General features: G+C 38.7%; 1 pseudogene; it reads right to left on the bottom strand.

The window, feature by feature from the left end:
- Positions 1-11,329: 11,329 nt before the first annotated feature.
- LOC113896425 lies at positions 11,330-12,259 on the bottom strand (annotated as a pseudogene).
- Between the last annotated feature and the right edge of the window lie 11,420 nt (positions 12,260-23,679).

The following is a 23,679-nucleotide window of genomic DNA, read 5'->3' as shown; positions in this document are numbered from 1 at the left end:
CAAGGGTATTCTGACAGATGGAGGTGTTCAAGGCAAGGAGTAGAGTGTACTGAGAGACAAAAGTCTCCACAGCTCAATGGAGAAATAATATTAGCAAATACAAAATCATATAAAATGCCACATGGTGACAGGTAAAATGAAGAAAAAGAAAAGGGGTACAGAGAGGTAAGTGGCTGTGGTGGTATTCTTTACTGAGTGTTTAGGAAGGTTGGTAAACAAGGTAACCTTTGCAGAGACTTCAAGGAAGAGAGGTGAGGAGGTGAAGACAGGGCCTGCCTGGAAGGTGGAATGGCCAGTGCAAAGACCCCAAAGATGCCATTTGTTTTAGGTGTTCAGTCTCCAAAAATTTGCAGTTTCCCAAAGGGATTATGCAAGAGGGAGGGTGATAGGAAATGGGGCCAGAGGATGTTAGGGAATGAAGTGACCTTCCTCTGCTCCTGAACTTCAAAACATGAGGATTCCCTAATCCACATGTTGTTCCTTGTACTTCATTAATTTTGTTTCCAAGAATCCTGAACATAGAAATAGATCCCCCTTTTGTTTTCCCGTTCAGTTAACATTCTGTCATCTATATTTCCAGGGGAAAATTTTGATGTCTATGAGGTCAGAGCTCAGGTCCTTTTGTTCTAAGGACACTCATATCCCACAACACACACGTGCGTGCGCACACACACACACACACACACACATGTGCACCCGTGCAACACAGCACTGTGATCTCTTGTGGCCATGGGGGAGTCAAGAGTCTTTTCACCTCCAACCACACCATTTAGGAATGGAATGATGCAAGGCAAGAATGTGAACATCAGATTATCTCTACCCTACTGTATGTACAAATAGCACCCAGATTCTAGTTGCTAAACTTTCTGTAGACATGTAAACGTGGTCTTCAATTTTAATATGATCATTTTGTGCCATATATGTCTTTATAAATATGAGAAAGCAGTTCTAAGAAACATAGGTATAGCAAGCGAATAAATATGAGCAACAAAGATGACCTAATAAGCTTCAGTTCAGTTCAGTCGCTAGTCGTGTCTGACTCTTTGCGACCCCATGAACCGCAGCACGCCAGGCCTACCTGTCCATCACCAACTCCTGGAGTTCACTCAGACTCACGTCCATCGAGTCAGTGACGCCATCCAGCCATCTCATCCTCTCTTGTCCCCTTCTCCTCCTGCCCCAAATCCCTCCCAGCATCAGAGTCTTTTCCCATGAGTCAACTCTTCGCATGAAGTGGCCAAAGTATTGGAGTTTCAGCTTTAGCATCATTCCTTCCAAAGAAATCCCAGGGCTGATCTCCTTCAGAATGGACTGGTTGGACTCCTTGCAGTCCAAGGGACTCTCAAGACTCTTCTCCAACACCACAGTTCAAAAGCATCAATTCTTTGGCTTAGTCCCTGATAAATTGTTATGAGGGGAAAGTTTCTTTGATTCTAGCAGCATTTCAAACCCAGCTATATCCTCTTGATGTCCAAAATACCTAACAAAGCAGCAAAATAATTCATCCAAAAGAGAAAGGAGTGATGACTTCATGGTGTCAAGACACCTTAGTGATTGACTATCCTCTTAGAAAAAGGAGCAAAGGGAATAATAATAAACACACAATTCAGAAGAGAAAATTCATGAAGTGCAGGAAAAGGGTTGATTTTTTTTTTATTCATCCAAAACTTAATATATTTATCTAAAACAGATTTACAGATATTTGATTTTCAGTTGACAAAAACATTTAAAAAATGATCTCAAGGATTAGCATTACTCTGATAATAAAATTTGACAAAGGCTACAAGAAAATTCTTGATGGTCTGATCATGAGTAATGCTGGATAATTCCAGATTGGATTCAGACTACATATTATAATGACATAGTGGGAAAAGTTGATGGTCAATTAGTTATCAGATTTGCTATGAGATGATAACATATACATTTAATTTTATTGCTAATTATATAAAATATTGAAAATAGCTAATCTTAACCTTTTCTGTTATATTTAAAGGAAGTTGTTAATAGGTTTTTAAGAATCAAAGAGCATAATTAAATGTGTGAGAAATTATCTCATAAATTACATATTTGAAACTAATTGTCAATCTGTGTTTTGATGTTTTTGAAGTTGGGGCAAAAAATCTTTTTACCTTCTTGTGTGTTAAAAATTGATATTTTGGGCTTCTCTGGTGGCTCAGTGGTAAAGAATCCGCCTGCCAATGCAGGAGACACAGGTTCGATCACTGATCTAGGAAGAGTCCACATTCCTCAGAGCAACTAAAGCCTGTGCACCACAACTACTGAACCTGTGAGCCAGAACTACTGAGCCTATATGCTGCAACCACTGAAGCCCATAAGCCCTAGAGCCTGTGCTCTGGAACAAGAGAAGCCACCACCATGTAAAGCCCATGCACTGCAACTAGAAAGTAACCCTCTGCTTGCTGCATCTAGAAAAAAGCACATGGGCAGCAACAAAGATCCAGCACAGCCATAAATACATAAAATCATAAAAAAATTAACATTCAATTTACTGAAATAAATTTTTTAAACTAGAGTTTTACTTTTAAACCAAAATTATAAAACCTTCTTTTTCTATATAATGCTCCTCTATCTCTGAAATCACTTTGAGGGATTTGCACTGAAGTAAAGAATTTTATTAAGAAATTTAAAGTTGATCATAAACACTCTCTTCCAACAACACAAGAGAAGACTACACATGGACATCACCAGATGGTCAACACCAAAATCAGACTGATTATATTCTTTGCAACCAAAGATGGAGAAGCTCTATACAGTGAGCAAAAACATGACCAGGAGCTGACTGCAGATCATGAACTCCTTATTGCCAAATTCAGACACTAATTGAAGAAAGTAGGGAAAGGGTTGATTTTTAAGGATGAAATGGTAAAAACCTTTTTATTGTTTTAACTTTTATTTCATATTGAGTATAGTTGATTAATGGGCTTCCCAAGTGACTCAGTGGTAAAAGACCCATCTGCAATGTAGAAGGTTCAGGTTTGATTCCTGAGTTGAGATCTCCTGGAGAAGGAAATGGCAACTCATTCCAGTATTCTTGCCTGGAGAATCCTATGGACAAAGAAGCCTGGTGGGCTACAGTCCATGGGGTCGCAAAAGAGTCTGACACGACTTATTGACTAAACAATAGCAACAACATAGTTGATTAACAATGTGTGTTAATTTCAGGTGTACAGCAAAGCAATCCAGTTATACATATTCATGTATCTATTCTTTTTCAAGAGTTTTTCCTGTTTAGGTTAAGGGCTCTCTTGTAGCTCAGCTTGTAAAGAATCTGCCTGCAGTGCAAGAGGTTTGATTCCTGGGACAGGAAATTTGCTGGAGAAGGGATAGGCTTCCCACTCCAGTATTCTTGGGCTTCCCTGGTGGCTAAGCTGGTAAAGAATCTTCTTGCAGTGCAGGAGACCTGGGTTCGATCCCTGGGTTGGGAAGATCCTCTGGAGAAAGGAATGGCTACCCACTCCAGTGTTCTGTCCAGGAAAATTCCATGGACTGCATAGTCCATGCGGTCACAAAGAGTCAAACACAAATGAGAGATTTCACTTCACTTCATAGAATATTGAGCAGGGTTCCCTAGCACAGAGGATTTTTATTTTATTATTTTATTTTTATTTTAATTGAAGGGTAAGTACTTTACAATATTGTGATTTTTGCCATACATTCACATGAATCAGCCATGGGTGTACATGTGTTCCCCATCCAGACCTTCCCTCTCACCTCCCTCCCCATCCCATCTCTCAGGGTCATCCCGAGGCACCGGCCCTGAGCACTTTGCCTCATGCATCAAACCTGGACTGGTGATCTATTTCACATATGATAATATACATGCTTCAATGCTATTCTCTCAAATCATCCCACCCTCGCCTTCTCCCACAGAGTCCAACAGTATGTTCTTTACATCTGTGTCTCTTGCTGTCTTGCATATAGGGTCATCGTTACCATCTTTCTAAATTCCATATGTATGTGTTAATATACTGTATTGGTGTTTTTCTTTTTGACTTACTTCACTCTGTATAATAGGCTCTGGTTTTATTCACCTCATTAGAACTGATTCAAATGCATTCTTTTTAATAGCTGAGTAATATTCCATTGTGTATATGTATCATAAATTTCTTATCCACTCATCTGCCAATGGACATGTAGGTTGCTTCCATGTCATGGCTATTGTAAACAGTGCTACAGTGAACATTGTGGTACATGTGTCTCTTTCAATTCTGATTTCCTCAGCATGTAGGCCCAGCAGTGGGATTGCTGGGTCATAGGGCAGTTCTATTTCCAGTTATTTAAAGAATCTCCTCAATGTTCTCCATAGTGGCTGTACTAGATTGCATTTCCACCAACAGTGTAAGTGGGTTCCTTTTTTCTGCAACCTCTCCAGCATTTATTGTTTGTAGACTTTTGGATAGAAACCACGCTGACTGGTATGAAATGGTACCTCATTGTGGTTTTGATTTGCATTTCTCTGATAATGAGTGGCGTTGAGAATCTTTTCATGTGTTTGTTAGCCATCTGTATATCTTCTTTGGAGAAATGTGTGTTTAGTTCTTTGGCTCATTTTTTGATTGAGTTGCTTATTTTTCTGGAATTGAGCTGCAGGAGCTGCTTGTATATTTTGAGATTAATCCTTTGTCAGATGCTTCATTTGCCATTATTTTCTCCCATTCTGAAGGCTGTCTTTTCACCTTGTTTATAGTTTCCTTTGTTGTGCAAAAGCTTTTAAGTTTAATTAGGTCCCATTTGTTTATTTTTGCTTTTATTTCCATTAGTCTGGGAGGTGGATCATAGAGGATCCTCCTGTGATTTGTGTTACCTAGAGTGTTTTACCTATGTTTTCCTCTAGAAGTTGTACGGTTTCTGGTCTTACATTTAGATCTTTAATCCATTTTGAGTTTATTTTTGTGTATGGTGTTAGAAAGTGTTCTGCTGCTGCTGCTGCTAAGTCACTTCAGTCATGTTCGACTCTGTGGGACTCCACAGATGGCAGCCCACCAGGCTTCTCTGTCCATGGGATTTTACAGGCAAGAGTGCTGGAGTGGGGTGCCATTGCCTTCTCCAAGAAAGTGTTCTAGTTTCCTTCATTTACAAGTGGTTGACCAGTTTTCCCAGCACCACTTGTTAAAGAGATGGTCTTTTCTCCATTGTATATTCTTGTCTCCTTTTTCAAAGATAAGGTGTCCATAGCTGCATGGATTTATCTCTGGGCTTTCTATTTTGCTCCATTGATCTATGTTTCTGTCTTTGTGCCAGTACCACACTGCCTTGATGACTGTTGCTATGTAGTATAGCCTGAAGTCAGACAGGTTGATTCCTCCAGTTCCATTCTTCTTTCTCAAGATTGCTTTGGCTATTCGAGGTTTTTTGTATTTCCATACAAATTGTGAAATTATTTGTTCTAGCTCTGTGAAGAATACCGTTGGTAGCTTCATAGGGATTGCATTGAATCTATAGATTGCTTTGGGTAGTATGCCAATTTTCACTATATTGATACTTCCAATCCATGAACATGGTATATTTCTCCATCTATTTGTGTCATCTTTGATTTCTTTCACCAGTGTTTTATAGTTTTCTATATATAGGTCTTTGGTTTCTTTAGGTAGATTTGTTCCTAAGTATTTTATTCTTTTCGTTGTAATGGTGAATGGTAAAGATTCCTTAATTTCTCTTTCTGTTTTTTCATTGTTAGTGTACAGGAATGCAAGGGAATTCTTCGTGTTAGTTTTATATCCTGCAACTTTACTGTATTCATTAATTAGCTTTAGTAATTTTCTGTTGGAGTCCTTAGGGTTTTCTATGTAGAAGACCATGTCATCTGCAAAGAGTGAGAGTTTTACTTCTTCTTTTCCAATCTGGATTCCTTTTATTTCCTTTTCTGCTCTGATTGCTGTGGCCAAAACTTCTGAAACTATGTTGAATAGTAGTGGTGAGAGTGGGCATCCTTATCTTGTTCCTGACTTTAGTGGAAATGCTTTCAATTTTTCACCATTGAGGATAATGTTTGCTGTGCTTTTATCATATATGGCTTTATTATGTTGAGGTTTGCTCCTTCTATGCCTGCTTTCTAAAGGTTTTTTTTTTTTTTTAATCATAAATGGATGTTGAATTTTGTCAAAGGATTTCTCTGCATCCATTGAGTTAATTGTGTGCTTTTTATCTTTTAATTTGTTAATGTGGTGTATCACATTGATTGATTTGCAAATATTGAAGAATCCTTGCATCCCTGTGATTAAACCCACTTGGTCATCATGTATGATCTTTTAAATATGTTGTTGGATTCTGTTTGATAGAATTTTGTTAAGGATTTTTAAATCTATATTCAGCCGTGATATTGGCCTGAAGCTTTCTTTTTTAGTGGCATCTTTGTCAGGTTTTGGTATTATGGTGATGGTGGCCTCATAGATTGAGTTTGGAAGTTTACCTTCCTCTGCAATTTTCTAGAAGAGTTTGAGTAGGATAGGTGTTAGCTCTTCTCGAAATTTTTTGTAGAAATCAGCAGTGAAGCTATCTGGTCCTGAGCTTTTATTTGTGGAAGATTTCTGATTATGGTTTCGATTTCTGTGCTTGTGATGGGTCTGTTAAGATTCTCTATTTCTTCCTGGTTCAGTTTTGGAAAGTTTTACTATTCTAAGAATTTGTCCATTTCTTCCAAGTTGTCCAGTTTATTGGCACATAGTTGCTGATAGTCTCTTTTGATCCTTTGTGTTTCTGTGTTGTCTGTTGTGATTTCTCCATTTTCATTTCTAATTTTATTGATTTGATTCTTCTCACTTTGTTTCTTGATGAGTCTGGCTAATGGTTTGTCTATTTTATTTATCTTCTTGAAGAACTGGCTTTCAGCTTTTTTGATTTGTGCTATGGTCTCTTTTGCTTCTTTTGCATTTATTTCTGCCTTAATTTTTGTGATTTCTTTCCTTCTACTAACCCTGGGATTTTTCATTTCTTCCTTTTCTAGGTGCTTTTGGTGAGCAGTTAGGTTGTTTATTTGATTTCTCTCCTGTTTCTTGAGGTAGGCTTGTATTGCTATGAACATTCCCCTTCAGTTCAGTTCAGTTCAGTCATTGAGTCGTGTCCAACTCTTTGAGACTCCAGCAGCTGCAGCACGCCAGGACTCACTGTCCATCACCAACTCCTGGAGTCCACCCAAACCCACATCCGTTGAGTCAGTGATGCCATCCAACCATCTCATCGTCTGTTGTACCCTTCTTCTCCTGCCCTCAACCTTTCCCATCATCAGGGACTTTTCCAATGAGTCAGCTCTTTGCATCACGTGGCCAAAGTATTGGAGTTTCAGCTTCAACATCAGTCCTACCAGTGAACACCTAGGACTGATCTCCTTTAGGATGGACCGGTTGTGTCTCCTTGAAGTCCAAGGGACTCTCAAGAGTCTTCTCCAACACCATAGTTCAAAAGCATCAATTTTTAGGAGCTCAGATTTCTTTATAGTCCAACTCTCACATCCATACATGACCACTGGAAAAACCATAGCCTTGACTAGACGGACCTTTGTTGGTAAAGTAATATCTCTGCTTTTTAATATGCTGTCTAGGTTGTTTATAACTTTCCTTCCAAGGAGTAAGTGTCTTTTTTTTTTTTAATTTTTATTCCTTTATTTCTCATGTGTTCCCCATCCTGAACCCTCCTCCATCCTCCCTCCCCATACCATCCCTCTGGGTCGTCCCAGTGCACCAGGCCCAAGCATCCAGCATCGTGCATTGAGTTTCATGGCTGCAATCACCATCTGCAGTGATTTTGGAGCCCCAAAAAATAAAGTCAGCAATTGTTTCCACCGTTTCCCCATCTATTTGCCATGAAGTAATGGGACCAGATGCCATGATTTTAGTTTTCTGAATGTTGAGCTTTAAGTTAACTTTTTCACTCTCCTCTTTCACTTTCATCAAGAGGCTCTTTAGTTCTTTTACACTTTCTGCCATAAGAGTTGTGTCAGCTGCATATCTGAAGTTATTGATATTTCTCCCGGCAATCTTGATTCCAGCTTGAGCTTCTTCCAGCCCAGCGTTTCTCATGATGTACTCTGCATATAAATTAAATAAGCAGGGTGACAATATATAGCCTTGACATACCCCTTTTCCTATTTGGAACCAGTCTGTTATTCCATGACCAGTTCTAACTGTTGCTTCCTGATCTGCATATAGGTTTCTCAAGAGGCAGGTCAGGTGGTCTGGTATTCCCATCTCTTGAAGCATTTTCCACAGTTTGTTGTGATGCACACAGTCAAAGGTTTTGGAATAGTCAATAAAGCAGAAATATATGTTTTTTTGAACAAAGAAGAAATAGAAATTATGAATAACCCTATTACAAGCACTAAAATTGAAACTGTGATTAAAAAAAAAAAAAAAACTCCCCCAAAACGGAAGCCCAGGACCACATGGCTTCACAGGAGAAGTCTATCAAACATTTAGAGAAGAGCTAATGCCTATCCTTCTAAAACCCTTTCAAAAAACTTCAGAGGAAGGAACACTTCCAAACTCATTCTACAAGACCACAATTACCCTGATATGAAAACTGGACAAAGACAACACAAAAAAGGAAACTGCAGGCCAATATGACAGATGAACATAGATACAAATATCCACAACAAATTTTAGCAAACAGAATTCAACAACACATTAACATGATGAAGTTGGGTTTATTCCAGGCATTCAAGGATTCTTCAATATATCTAAATCAATCAAATGTGTTACACCATTTAACAAATTGAAAGATAAAAACCATATAATCATCTCAATAGATGCATAAAAAAACCTTTGACAAAATTAAGCAACCATTTACGATCAAAACTCTTCAAAAAATGGGCACAGAAGGAACCTACCTCAGCGTAGTAAAAGCCATATATGATAAGCCCACAGTAAACAGTATTCTTAATGGTGAAAAATTGAAAGCATTTCCCTTAAGATCAGGAGCAAGACAAGGATGTCCACTTTCACCACTATTATTAAACATAGGTTTGGACATCCTAGCTACAGCAATCAGAGAAGAAAAATTAATAAAAGGAATCCATATTGGAAAACAATAAATAAAGCTCTCACTGTTTGCAGATGACATGATACTGTACATAGAAAGCCTTAAAGATAGTATCAGATAATTACTAGAGCTAATCAGTGAATTTAGCAAAGTTGCAGAATATAAAATCAATACGCAGAAATCACTTGCATTTCTATATACTAACAATGAAAAATCAGAAAGAGAAATTAAGCAATCAATTTATTCACCCTAGCAACAACAACAAAAAAATTAAATATGTAGGAATAAACTTACTGAAGAAGACAAAAAAATGTAGAAAGAAAATTATAAGACACTAATGAATTAAATAAAGACAACATAAACAGATGGAGAGATATTCTATGCTCCTGGGTGGGAGGAATCAATATTGTGAAAATGACTATACTACAAAATGCAATCTACAGATTCAATGTGATCCCTATGAAATTACCAATGATATTTTTTGCAGAACTCCAACAAAAATTTCACAATTCATATGGAAACACAAAAGATCCCAAATAGTCAAAGCAGTCCCAAGAAATAGAATGGAGCTGGAGGAATCAATATTCCTGACTTCAGATTATACTACAAAGCTACAGTCATTAAGACAGCACAGTACTGGCACAAAAACAGAAACACAAACCAATGGAACAAGATAGAAAGCCCAGAAATAAACCCATGCACCTATGGGTACCCTATTTCTGGCAAAGGAGGAATGGGGCAAAGACAGCCTTTTCAATAAATGGTGCTGGGAAAACTGGACAGCTGCATGTAAAAGAATGAAATTAGAACAGTTCCTAACATCAAACACAAAGATAAACTCAAAATGGATTAAAGGCCTAAATGTAAGACCGGAAACTATAAAACTCTTGGAGGAAAACATAGGCAGAACACTCAATGACGTAAATCAAAGCAAGATCCTATATGACCCACCTCCTAGAGTAATGGAAATAGAAACAAAAGTAAACAAATAGGACCTGATTAAGCTTAAAAGCTTTTACATGGCAAAGGAAACTATAAGCAAGGTGAACAGACAGCTATCAGAATGGGAGAAAATTATTGCAAATGAAACAACTGATAAAGGATTAATTTCCAAAATATACAAGCAGTTCATACAATTCAATTCCAGAAAAACAAACAACTCAGTGAAAAAGTGGAAAACATACTTAAATAGACTTTTCTCCAAAGAAGATATACAGATGTCTAGCAAATACATGAAAAGAGGCTCAACATCACTCACTATTACAGAATGAAAATCAAAATTACAGTGAGATATCACCTCACACTGGTCAGAATGGCCATCATTAAAAAGTCTACAAACAATAAATGCTGGAGAGGGTGTGGAGAAAAGGGAATGCTCTTGCACTGTTGGTGGGAATGTAAATTAATACAGCCTCTATGGAAGACGGTATGGAGATTCTTTAAAAGCTAGGAATAAAACCACCTTATGACCCAGCAATCCCACTTCTAGGAATATACTCTGAGGAAACCAAAATTGAAAAAGACACATGTATCCCATTGTTCATTGCAGCAGTATTTATAATAGCTAGAACATGGAAGCAACCTAGATGTCCATTGACAGATGATTGGATGAAAAAGTTGTGGTACATATACACAATGGAATGTTACTCAGCCATAAAAAGGAATGTATTTGAGTCAGTTCTGATGAGGTCGGTGAACCTAGAATATATTATACAGACTAAAGTGAGTCAGAAAGAGAAAGATAAATTTTATATTCTAACACATATATATGGAATCGAGAAAAATGGTACTGAAGTATTTATTTACAGGGCAGCAGTGGAGGAACAGACATAGAGAATAGACTTATGGACATAGGGAGAGGGGAAGAGAGGGTGAGATGCATGGAAAGAGTAACATGGAAACTTACTTTGCCATATGTAAAATAGATAGCCAATGGGAATTTGCTGTATGGCTCAGGGGCTCTGTATCAACCTAGAGGGGTGGGATGGGCTGAGAAATGGGAGAGATGTTCAAAAGAGAGGAGATATATGTATACCTATGGCTGATCCATGTTGAGAATACAATAAAATTCTCTAAAGCAATTATCCTTAAATAAAAAATAAATTAAAAAAATATAAAACAAGGGAAAATTTGCTGGATATCAAAGGAAGAAGAAAGCTTATTAAAATGAGCTATGAGTTAAGATAGAAAAGTTGAAATCAAAGAAATGGAAATTCAAGAAAATAAAAGTAGCAAGTTCTGCTTTCATAATCTGATCAAACAGTCACAAGATCTGACTCTGAGGCTTTGACCTCTTCAATCTTGGGTACTTCTTCAGTTTTACAACAATTGTCCTTTATATATTTCCCTTCACAAACAATGTTTTCAGAGCCCTCTTCATGTCTTTATTCCTCAGGCTATAGATGAAGGGGTTCAGCATGGGTGTGATGATTGCGTACACCACCGAGGCTGCTGCACTTGAGTGTGCATTGTGGGTAGCTGAAGAGCTAAGGTACACTCCAAGCATTGTACAATAAAATAAGAAGACAATGGTGAGGTGAGATGCACAGGTGGAAAATGTTTTATATTTCCCCTGAGCAGATGAGATTCTGCATATAGAGGAAACTATTTTAGAATATGAACAAAGGATACCAAAGAAGGGACCACCACACAGCAGGACAGCTGCAAAATACATCACTATGTTATTAAGAAAGGTGTCAGAACAGGCAAGTTGGACCATATGACTGAGTTCACAGAAAAAGTGGGGAATTTCAATGTTTGTGCAGGACAGTCACAATACCATTAAGCTTTGTAATAAGGAATTCAGGACACTTATGATCCAGGATATCAGCACCAGTAGTCCACAGAGCTGGGGGTTCATGATGACTGTGTAGTGGAGAGGTTGACAAAAGGCCACAAAGTGGTCATAGGCCATCACGGTAAGGAGGAGGATGTCCAACACTGCAAAGAGGATGAGAAAATAAATCTGTGTGATGCATTATTTATAGCTGATAACTTTGCTTTGTGTCAAGATATTCCATAGCATCTTTGGGATGGTGGTGGAGGTGAAACAGATGGCTACAAAGGACAGGTTGGAGAGGAAGGAGTACATGGATGTGTGCAGGTGGGCGTCTGAAGTGATGGCCAAGATGATGAGCAGGTTTCCAAACATAATGGTCAGGTACGTGGAGAGGAAAAGCCCAAATATGAGGGGCTGTACTTTTGCTTCCTCTGAAAGTCCCAGAAGGAGAAATTCTAGAATTTGCATATCATTGTCTGGTTCCATGCAGGAAGGTGACTTCTGGAAAAGAAAGGCTATAATATGGCTAATTTTCACAAAAACTTGTATTACATATTCAAAATGGTGTTTCAAATTTATATTTTGTTTTCAAATATTAATTTGATATTTTGTGTGTTTTGTATAGCCCATTGAAGGTATCTTTGTGCCCCACATAATGTGGAATTTTTTCCCCAACCAGCTTTTACCATAAGGGTCATGAATTTTGCACTTTTAACGAGATTTCATAGTGTAATTCAAGAATGTAATACAAAGTCTATCGTTTTTAAGCACTGTCTAGGCAACGAGTGAAAGGTGCTAAAAAGCAAAAGTCCCCAAAGTCTCATGTCAATTATAGAGAATGAATATATGGTGCGAATGTAAGTTGATATAGCGACTATGGAAAATAGTGTAGAGATTCCTTAAAAAAACTGGAATAAAACTACCATATGACTCTACTATCCCACAAATGGGTATATAATCTGAGAAAGCTATAAATCAAAACAACACATGTACCACAATGTTTACTGCAGCAGTATTTACAGTAGCCAAGACATGGAAGCAATCTAGATGTCTATGGAGAGATGAATGGATAAAGAAGTTGTGGTATATACACACAATGGAATATCATTCAGCCATAAAAAGGAACTAATTTGAGTCAACTGAAGGGTGGTGGACAAATCTAGAGCCTGTTATACAGAGTGAAGTAAGTTAGAAGGAGAAAAATAAATATTTCACATTAAGGCATATATATGGAATCTAGAAAAATGATACGATGAACCTATCTGAGGTGTAGGAATAGAGATGCAGATGTAGAGAATGAACTTGTGAACACACCAGGGGAAGAAGGGGGACGAATTGAGAAAATAACATTGACATCTATATATTATCATGTGTAGAATTGATAGCTAGTGAGAAACTGCTACGTAACATAGGGAGTCCTGCCTTGTGCTTGGTAATGACCTAGAGGGGTGGGACGGGGTCGGGTGAGAGGGAGGCTCAAGAAGGAGGTGATACATGTCTTCTTCTGGCTGATTCACATTGTTGTATAGCAGAAACCAGCACAACATCATAAAGTAATTATTATCCTCCAATTAAAAATAAATTGAAAAAATGAATCAGGACATAAAAACAAAGACTGACTATTTAAACAGACCGTAAAATTATATATCATCCTATGGTGACAGATTCTGTGACAAAACTAATGACAGGCACAAAGGAGAGATTGCGTCTATGTGGGGACATGAGTGCCCAGCAGAGGGAACGGCCAGGGCAAAGGCCCTAAAGAAGGTGCTTGTTTCCTGTGCTCAATTCAAATACAGAGAAGCAGTGTTGCAAGTTAATGGATCTGAAAGACTGAGGAGAGGTGGTGTCACACATGTTGAGGAGGGAGGTGGTCTCTGCCACTGCTGAAAGCCCAGGGCACAGATATTTCCTGTTCCATACTACAACTTGCATTTTTTTTCACCTTGTTGCTAAAGGGTCCCCAGGGGACTCCTCTGGTGATCCAGTGGCTAAGACTCTTGCTTACAATGCAGGGGGCCAGGGTTTGATCCCTGCTTAGGGATCTAGATCCCACATGAGATGACTAAGAGTTCACATTCCGCAATTAAAGATCTCGTAGGCTGCAACAAAGATTCTGAACAGCCAAGTCAATCAATCAATCAATCAATTAGTCAATATTTTAAAAAAGAAAGAGCTCCCCTCCTTAGTACCTCCTCTGTTTGAGTTCTGGTCCCAGGACTGTAAGAATCATCTTGGAATGTATGATTGTACTCTTGTTCTGAAGACTGGCCACACTCCACAAGTGTCTCTCTCACACACACAATGGCCTCCAGCACTGTAGTATTTCCGTGTCTTTCTCAGGAACCACCTTTCTGATTACACTTTGTTGTTGATGATTTTCAGTTGCTAAGTCCTGTCTGACTCTTTGCAACCCCATGGACAGCAGCATGTCAGGCTCCCTGTCCTTCACTATCTCCTAGAGTTTTCTCAATTTCCATTGAGTCGGTTATCTAGCCATCTCATCCTCTGGTGCCCTCTTCTCCTTTTGCCTTCAATTCTTCCTGACATCAGGGTCTTTTCCAATTAGTTGGGTCTTCAGGTCTTCAAGTAGCTAAAGTATTGGAGCTCCAGCTTCATAAATAGTCCTTCCAGTGTATATTCAGTGTTGATTTCCTTTCCTAATTGCACTCAGTTCAGTTCAGTCACTCAGTCGTGACCAACTCTTTGTGACCCCATGAATCACAGCACGCCAGGCCTCCCTGTCCATCACCAACTCTCGGAGTTCACTCAGACTCATGTCCATTGAGTTGGTGATGTCATCCAGCCATCTCATCCTCTGTCGTCCCCTTCTCCTCCTGCCCCCAATCCCTCCCAGAATCAGGGTCTTTTCCAATGAGTCAACTCTTTGCATGAGGTGGCCAAAGTATTGGAGTTTCAGCTTCAGCATCAGTCCTTCCAATGAACACCCAGGACTGATCTCCTTTAGGATGGACTGGTTGGTTCTCCTTTCAGTCCAAGGGACTCCCAAGAGGCTTCTCCAACACCACAGTTCAAAAGCATCAGTTCTTCGGCGACTCAGCTTTCTTCATAGCCCAACTCTGACATCCATATATGACCACTGGAAAAATCATAGCCTTGACTAGATGGACCTTTGTTGGAAAAGTAATATCTCTGGTTTTCAATATGCTATCTAGGTTGATCATTAACTTTCTTTCCAAGGAGTAAGCGTCTTTTAATTTCATGGCTGCAATCACCATATGCAGTGATTTTGGAGCCGAAAAAAATAAAGTCTAACACTGTTTTCACTGTTTCCCATGAAGTGATAGGACCAGATGCCATGGTCTTAGTTTTCTGAATGTTTGCACTAGGAATGCATAAAACCCGAACTGGCCCAATCAGTGATCTTTCTCCTTTGGAATGCAGAAATGGTCCTTAGATATTTTAATTCTTCAACTTCCCATGGACATATAAACCTGGGACTCCATACTGATAGTGCCATTTTTAGTTGATTTTTTTTTAAAGCAAAAAAGAATCTGTTCAATTAACAGAAAGAGAGAAAAAATAAAGTGGGTCAGGAGGAAAAGATCTAATAAGCTCAGCCAGTCCCAGAGACATTGTAAGGAAGAATAATCTCCTTTGGTTCTGGCAGCATTCCAATCCTGATTACATTCCCTTGATGCCCAGAGAAAATAATAAGAGAACAACAACAACAAAAAACTTGTCTAAAAGACAGAAGTAGTGATGTTCTTTAATGGTGTCAAGCACCTTATATATGGTACATCCACCAAAAAATGAACAAAGGGATAAACCAACATTTCCCCAGCAAAAATGCATACAGTATAACAAAAGTTGGACATTGTTAGTATGATGCAGTAGATTTACTTTTCCTGTGCCTATTCCATAATTATTTGACCAATTGGTTTTTTTTTTTTAAGATTGTTTTGATGTAAACCATTTTTAAAGTCGTTACTGAATTTGTTACAATATTGCTTCTGTTTTTTTATATTTTAGTTTTTTGGCCATCAGGCATGTGGAGTCATAGCTCTGGTACAGGGGATTGAACCTACACCCCCTGCATTGGAAGGCAATTTCTTAACCACTGGGCCACCAGGGAAGTCCATACATACAGTTTTTGTATGGCCCAATAATGGATGAGATTAGCCCTTTTCTCCATTTTATCACGTGGTATCTTTCTTTTACTGTTCCCGTTCTGTAATATTTCATCCCTTTTTTGAGAATCTCAGTGGGCACATTCTAACCGTGATTCTGGACTTCGTCCAACATGCAGAGGCTGCCATGGGGCATGTTGTATAAGTCCTGTCCCCACTATGACAGTTCTGCTTCCTCATACTTCATACAAAAGAAACGTATTGCATCCACGTTCTGTGTAGGGATAACCAATACATTTTAGATGAACATCTAGAAAATGACATATTCAATTTGCAGGGAGCAAAACAACCCAATAAAACAAGAAATTCAAAACTAAGAATATAGATTTATTTCAATAAAATAAAAGTTTTTATGGCCAAAAATGTCCTCCAAAAGTCAATTGAAAAGCAATGATCAGTAGAAATTTTTTGAAATGCTAAAAACTGTAGAAAAATAGGTAATTATTATATAGGCCAATGCAGGAGTTGGGAGTTTGATTCTTGGGTTGGGAAGATCCCCTGGAGCAGGAAATGGAAGCCCACTCTAGTGTTCTTGCCTGGGAAATCCTATGGACAGAGGAGCCTAGAGGGCTACTGTCCATGGGATCACAAAAGAGTTGGACATGACTTAGCCACGAAACAACAACAGTAGCATAATAGGCAGATCAAAATGGTGATCAAATACATAAAGTGTGATGAATCTGAGCTATAGCTTAAGAAACAAAGAAGTGTCTTTCATACCTATCAGCCTGGTGGAGTGGGGGAACCCTTAAAGAACTGTCACGTTGATTGTGACTAGATCTTTTAAACTGGCAGCAAAAGCAGTTCTCTAACTTTGCTGTTAGAAACATAAAATGTTACAAGATTGGAAAGAAACCTGAAGACAATTATAAGTTCAGTTCAGTCATTCAGCAATGCCGACCCTTTGTGACCCCATGAACCACAGCATGCCAGGCCTCCCTGTCCATCACCAACTCCCGGAGTCTACCCAAACCCATGTCTATTGAGTCGGTGATGCCATCCAACCATCTCAACCTCTGTCATCCCCTTCTCCTCCTTTCCTCAATCTTTCCCAGCATCATGGTCTTTTCAAATGAGTCAGCTCTTCACATCAGGTGGCCAAAGTATAGGAGTTTCAGCTTCAACATCAGTGCTTCCAATGAACACCCAGGACTGATCTCCTGTAGGATGGACTGGTTGGATCTCCTTGCAGTCCAAGGGACTCTCAAGACAACTGTAAATATTGCAATTTTTTTTTTTTTTAACTCAGGCTTTCTCAACCCCACGTGCTGTGAATATTCTGGGCCAAATCATTCTCTATTGTGTGCTCTGTCCTGTGCACTGAAAGACGTTTACACCATCCATGGTCTCCACTCACCCCTCTCCAGTGTGACAGCTAAAAATGTCCTTGGACATTGTTCAATGTGTCCCCCGGGGAGAAATCTAATCCCCTGACTAGAAGCACAGTTTTAAATTAACAAACTCAACGTATTTTTCTAGCACTGACATAACAGCAATTTAATGATAAAGAATGTGAAAGATGGTCAAAGGTGTAAATAGCACTCTTGCATTGTGAAATATGTAATCACAGAAATAAACACATTAATTAATCAAACAAAGGAACAAGAGCAGCAGTCTCTTCCCTCTGGGTTGAGTTGAATTGGCTTCCATTCTCTCTGACCATCTCACACACCATCATCTGGGTTGTTGGACTCACCTGGATGGGAACTGAGAGGAAGGTCTCTGAGGAGGAGTCTGAACCCCTCCCTGGATGGTTAATGATGGAGACTAAAGTTCTGTTCCCAGACTAGCAGCAGGAAAGAGTGAATCTACAGCCCCCCAGGTAGGATTAGGACTCAAATCAAACAAAACAAAATAAAGACCCTTCTAGGCAAGGTTTGCAAACACCAAGGAGACTTCAGACGTGGAGATATTTATAGCTCCCTGTATCTGCTCATTAAGCACACTTCTCTCTCATTATTTCAACCTCTAAGTACATAATTCCCCTATGGAAAGCTCTTCTGGAAGAAAAGAAAATTTTCCTAATGATTTTCTGGTCACAAGAGGCCAGTATACAAGTCAATTGAATCCAGTTTTGTTTTCTTCTTTTTACTCCTTATCCATTAAGTTGCTCCCCTTTCATATCTCTAAATCTCTTAGCATATTATCTCAACTCTCAATTAGAATTTTCTCCCAGGTCAAAGACTGAAGAACCTGTCTGGATTGGGTCTCTTGTGTCTTCAAAGCTTTGATTTATAATGGGGACACAGTCCCTGAACCTCCAGAAAATTTCTGTTCTCCTTTTCAACAGGGGGAGGAACTGAGTTTTTTTGTTAGTGAAGCTTGGGCACAACATACAAGCATCCCCACCTCCAGTCTTCAGAGCCAGGCAATTGAGGATGGTTACTTGTGCAGTAGCTACAAAGTCCAGGCCATTGGATGCATAGAAGTTAAATAAACAGGGTGACAGTACACAGCCTTGACGTACTCCTTTTCCTATTTGGAACCAGTCTGTTGTTCCATGTCCAGTTCCAACTGTTGCTTCCTGACCGGCATACAGATTTCTCAAGAGGCAGGTCAGGTGGTCTGATATTCCCATCTATTTTAGATTTTTCCACAGTTTATTGTGGTCCACACAGTCAAAGGCTTTGGCATAGTCAATAAAGCAGAAATAGATGTTTTTCTGGAACTCTCTTGCTTTTTCAATGATCCAGAGGATGTTGGCAATTTGATCTCTGGTTCCTCTGCCTTTTCTAAAACCAGCTTGAACATCTGGAACTTCACGGTTCATGTACTGCTGAAGCCTAGCTTGCATAATTTTGAGCATTACTTTACTAGCGTGTGAGATGAGTGCAATTGTGCAGTAGTTTAAGCATTCTTTGGCATTGCCTTTCTTTGGGATTGGAATGAAAATTGAACTTTTCCAGTCCTGTGGCCACTGCTGAGTTTTCCAAATTTGCTGGCATATTGAGTGCAACACTTTCACAGCATCATCTTTCAGGATTTGAAAGAGCTCAACTGGAATTCCATCACCTGCTCTTGCTTTGCCCATAGTGATGCTTTCTAAGGCCCACTTGACTTCACATTCCAGGACGTCTGGCTGTAGGTCAGTGATCACACCATCGTGATTATCTGGATCATGAAGATCTTTTTTGTACAGTTCTTCTGTGTATTCTTGCCACCTCTTCTTAATATCTTGTGCTTCTGTTAGCTCCATACCATTTCTGTCCTTTATCGAGCCCATCTTTGCATGAAATGTTCCCTTGGTATCTCTGATTTTCTTGAAGAGATCTCTAGTCTTTTCCATTCTGTTGTTTTCCTCTATTTCTTTGCATTGATCACTGAGTAAGGCTTTCTTATCTCTCCTTGCTATTCTTTGGAACTCTGCATTCAGATGGGTATATCTTTCCTTTTCTCCTTTGCTTTCTGCTTCTCTTCTTTTCACAGCTATTTGTAAGGCCTCCTCAGATAACCATTTTGCTTTTTTGCATTTCTTTTCCATGGGGATGGTCTTGATCCCTGTCTCCTGTACAATGTCATGAACCTCCATCCATAGTTCATCAGTCACTCCATCTATCATATCTAGTCCCTTAAATCTATTTCTCACTTCCACTGTATAATCATAAGGGATTTGATTTAGGTCATACCTGAATGGTCAATTGGGTTTCCCAATAGACCAAATTCAGACTTAAATTGAAGAAAGTAGGGAAAACCACTAGATCATTCAGGTATTCAGATTAGCAACTCAATATCCCCCAGGTGGCTCGGTGGTAAAGAATCTGTCTGCCAATGCACTAGACACGGGTTTGATCCCTGGGTGGGGAAGATCCCCTGGAGCAGGAAATGGCAACCCACTCCAGTATTCTTGCTTGGGAAATCCCATGGACAGAGAAACTAGTGGGCTACAGTCCATGGGATCGTGAAGAGTTGAACACAACCTAACGACTAAATAAACAGCAACAGTCCCTCACATATAGTCTAGGCACTTTTCAAACTTTTGCTTCAGCAGTGAGCCTTGAGTTTATGTGGTTTATGATTGAGTCTATGTGTGAGCGTTTTAAAAGCAGTGTCTCCATTTGCTATGTCACTTTGCATCTCATAGACATAAATCCTGATGGTTTTCAAAGATAGGTATTTTGGAGGCTCATCTCCCACATGCAGGTCTTAAGAGTTGGGGTCTTTATATTAAGAGCAGGTCTTAATATAGGCTATGAACATTTTAATCCTCAAGAAGAGGCTCCAGATTTGTAAAACCCCTTCTGAATTTGGGTTACTTCATCAGGGTTGGGGATTTTGGCAAGATATCATCTCAGTCTCTCCTACCTGCCTGAATGTGGTCTTTTCTCATTTGATACAAAGGAACATTTCAGCTAGTTTTCAGGTCTTTTTTGGAGGGACTTGATCCACGTGTAGCTGTAAATTCAGCATATCCATGGGAGGAGTGAATTCAGCATCTTCCTGTATAACCATCTTGGACCAGTCCCTCTATGGTTCACTTTAAATCTATGCTTAACTTTCTACAGTTTTTTTTTTTTTTTCTCTCATAATGTTTTAAAAATTGTTATTGGGATAAAATTGCTTTACAATGCTATGCCAATTTTTGCTGTACAACAAAGTGAATCAGCTATATGTGTACATATATTCCTACCCTCTTGAGTCTCCTTCTCACCCCATCCCCTATCTCAGGTCATCACAGAGCACCCTGAGCTGAGCTCCCTGTGTTATACAACAGCTTCCTGCCAGCTGTCTATTTTAGTCATGGTGGTATATATACGTCAATGCCACTGTCTCAGTTTGTTCCCCCTCTTCTTTCTCCTTTGTGTTCACAGGTCTATTCTCTACATTTAAATCTCTGTTCTTCCCCTGCGAATGGTTCATCAGCACCAGTTTTCTAGATTCTGTATGTATGCATTAATATATGATATTTGTTTTTCTGGCTTACTTCACTCTGTATGGTAGGCTCTAGGTTCATCCATATCACTACAACTGATTCAATTTCATTCCTTTTTATGGTTGAGTAATATTCCATTGTATATATGTACTACATCTTCTTTATCCACTCATCTGTTGATGGACATCTAGGTTGCTTCTATATCATATCATGGCTATTGTAAATAGTGCTTCAATGAACATTAGGGTACATGTGCTTTGAATTATCTTTTTGAATTATGGTTTTCTTAGTATATATGCCCAGTAGTGTATCCTCTCCAACTTTCTTTCAAGCTTTCTTTCTGTATAAAATATAGGACCACGAATGCATTTCTGTGTGTACATACATAAGTATGCTTACGCTCATTTGAAAGATAAATTTATATAAATACATAAACACAAGTTTACATTTGAACATTTTCTTAGGATTCCACAAAAATACATCCACTTACATTATTAATTTCTTGAAATCTTCCTCTGAAGTTATGTTTATTATCCCACATTACCTACATAGATAATGATTTAGGCTCAGGGAGATTAATATATTTAAACATTTTTAAAAGCCTTTGAAGTTATTGTGCATTGTCATGAATTATGTGCAATGGAAATATACAGTATGCATTGTAAATTTGGTACAGATTATTTTATTTATCATTTCAAAATATGCAGTTTATGGTATGCAATTATTTTCCAGTACATCACTTTGAAGTCTAAAGATGTGTGGCTCAGAGTAGGATCTAGAGCACAGATAGCTGATTCACACTGAGCAGTGATGGGAGATATCTCATTACCCAGGTGAAAAGAAAAGTGTCATATATGGGTATAGAAATAGAAGTAAATTAAAGCAATTCACTCTTGGTACTCTCTTGGTAAAATTCAAGATACAACCAGAGAAACAAACTGATCACATTGGGTCAAGTGAAAAAGGTATCATCTCACACATCGTATCATGGATAAACCTAAGAAAAGCAATGTAGAGACTCACAGCTGAGTTCACACTCATTAGGAGATCAGCAGAGCTCAGAACAACTCTACCTTATAATCTCATCTGGTAACAAAGGCAGTATATTACAGCATTAGCTTTAGTATGGCTTGTTATGCAGCAATATCTAACTGATACAATAATCAAAGTGAACAGAATGAGGACAGTTATAATTGCTCCTGATTATTCTTGTCATTTGTTCTTTTTTGAGTTGTTTTGTAATGAATTTTTTTTTTTTTTTGTACTTTACAATATTGTATTGGTTTTGCCATACATCAACATGAATCCGCCACAGGTATACATGTGTTCCACATCCTGAACCGCCCTCATTTGCTCTTATATTTCAGGATAGCTTTCATGGTTACTCTGTCATTTCAGTTCATTTCAGATAACTGCAACTGAAATCTCTCACTGCGGTTCATTTCTCAGTAACCAGAAGAGGTTGAAAGGACAGGTATGTCTATGTAGGAAAAAAGACTGGTAACTCTGATTCACATGACTGGACAGCAATTCAAGATGTCTGTTGAGTCACTCTTTGTTCATAAAATGTGAATAGAATCATGAGTATAACAGAGTTATGGAGGATGATAGTGATCATTCACCATCCTTCTTGGGTTATGACAAAATGCAGTGGAGATACAGTTCCATTAAATCAATGACATGAATCATATTACAGGTATCACTGAAAGTTTTCAAGCAGCAACAGGAAGATAATTGAATAAAAAAAGAAAAAAATGTTAATCAATCTTTCACAAATACGTATAAACCTCCCCTTAACACATGGACACCAATCCTCCATTCTCCAATGAGTAGATATGCAGCATGGAAAATGAGTATTTTTCAAAGTAATACAATGTATGAATCACAATTTTGTTTCATTGTGTTAAAGGTCCCTTGGACTGCAAGGAGATCAAACCAGTTAATCCTAAAACAAGTCAGTCCTGAATATTCATTGGAAGGACTGATGCTGAAGCTGCAATTCCAATACTTTGGCCATTTGATGTGAAGAGCGGACGCATTGAAAAAGACCCTGATGCTGGGAAAGATTGAAGGCAGGGGGAGAAGGGGATGACAGAGAATAAGATGGTTGGATGGACATGAGTTTGAGCAAGCTCTGAGAGTTGATGATGGACAGGGAAGCCTGACATGCTGCAGTCCATGGGGTTGCAAAGAGTTGGACACAACTGAGCAACTGAACTGAAATACTGATGTTCATCTGTGATTCTAAAGCCATATTAGGTCGATCTGTTTATTAAAATGTGTCTTTCAGTGGGGACTCCTTTTGCAGACATGTATCTGATAATCATGTTGACAGTGGCTATTGTGGGAAATATGGATGCCAAAAACAGGATCCAAATGAGGAGAATAAAAATTAATGACTTGTCACAAATCACAATAGTATGTTACAGTCTCAATGGCGAGAAAAGGCAGATAAGATAGTGATGTACATGAGAATATTGGATATAAAGGTGAAAATAGTGTCTCAGGTTTTCCTCTGTTATAAAATTATATAAATTGTCTTCATGATCAAACATATGTTTTTTGGTAGGAAGACTACAACTCATGACACTTCTTTTAGAGAAACAGAAGGAAACTATCTGGTAATACAAATGTCGTTTGTGGGGCTTCCCAGTGCACTAGGGGTAAATAATGTGCCTGCCAATGCAGATGAAAGAGACACAAGTTTGATCCCTGGAGGAGGAAATGGCAACCCACAGCAGTATCCTTGCCAGAAAAATTCCATGGACAGAAGAGCCTGGTAGACTACAGTCCATAGGGTTGCATAGAGTCAGACATGATTGAGCGACTGAGCAGGTATGTCATTTGTGAAAAGTTATTCTAAAAAAAAAAAAAAAAAAAAAAAA

This window comes from Bos indicus x Bos taurus, chromosome 7, assembly GCF_003369695.1.
Source record: "Bos indicus x Bos taurus breed Angus x Brahman F1 hybrid chromosome 7, Bos_hybrid_MaternalHap_v2.0, whole genome shotgun sequence".
NCBI classification, from domain to species: Eukaryota; Metazoa; Chordata; class Mammalia; order Artiodactyla; family Bovidae; genus Bos; species Bos indicus x Bos taurus.
The sequence above is the reverse complement of the archived record's forward strand: the minus strand, read 5'-3'. Positions and strand labels throughout refer to the sequence as shown.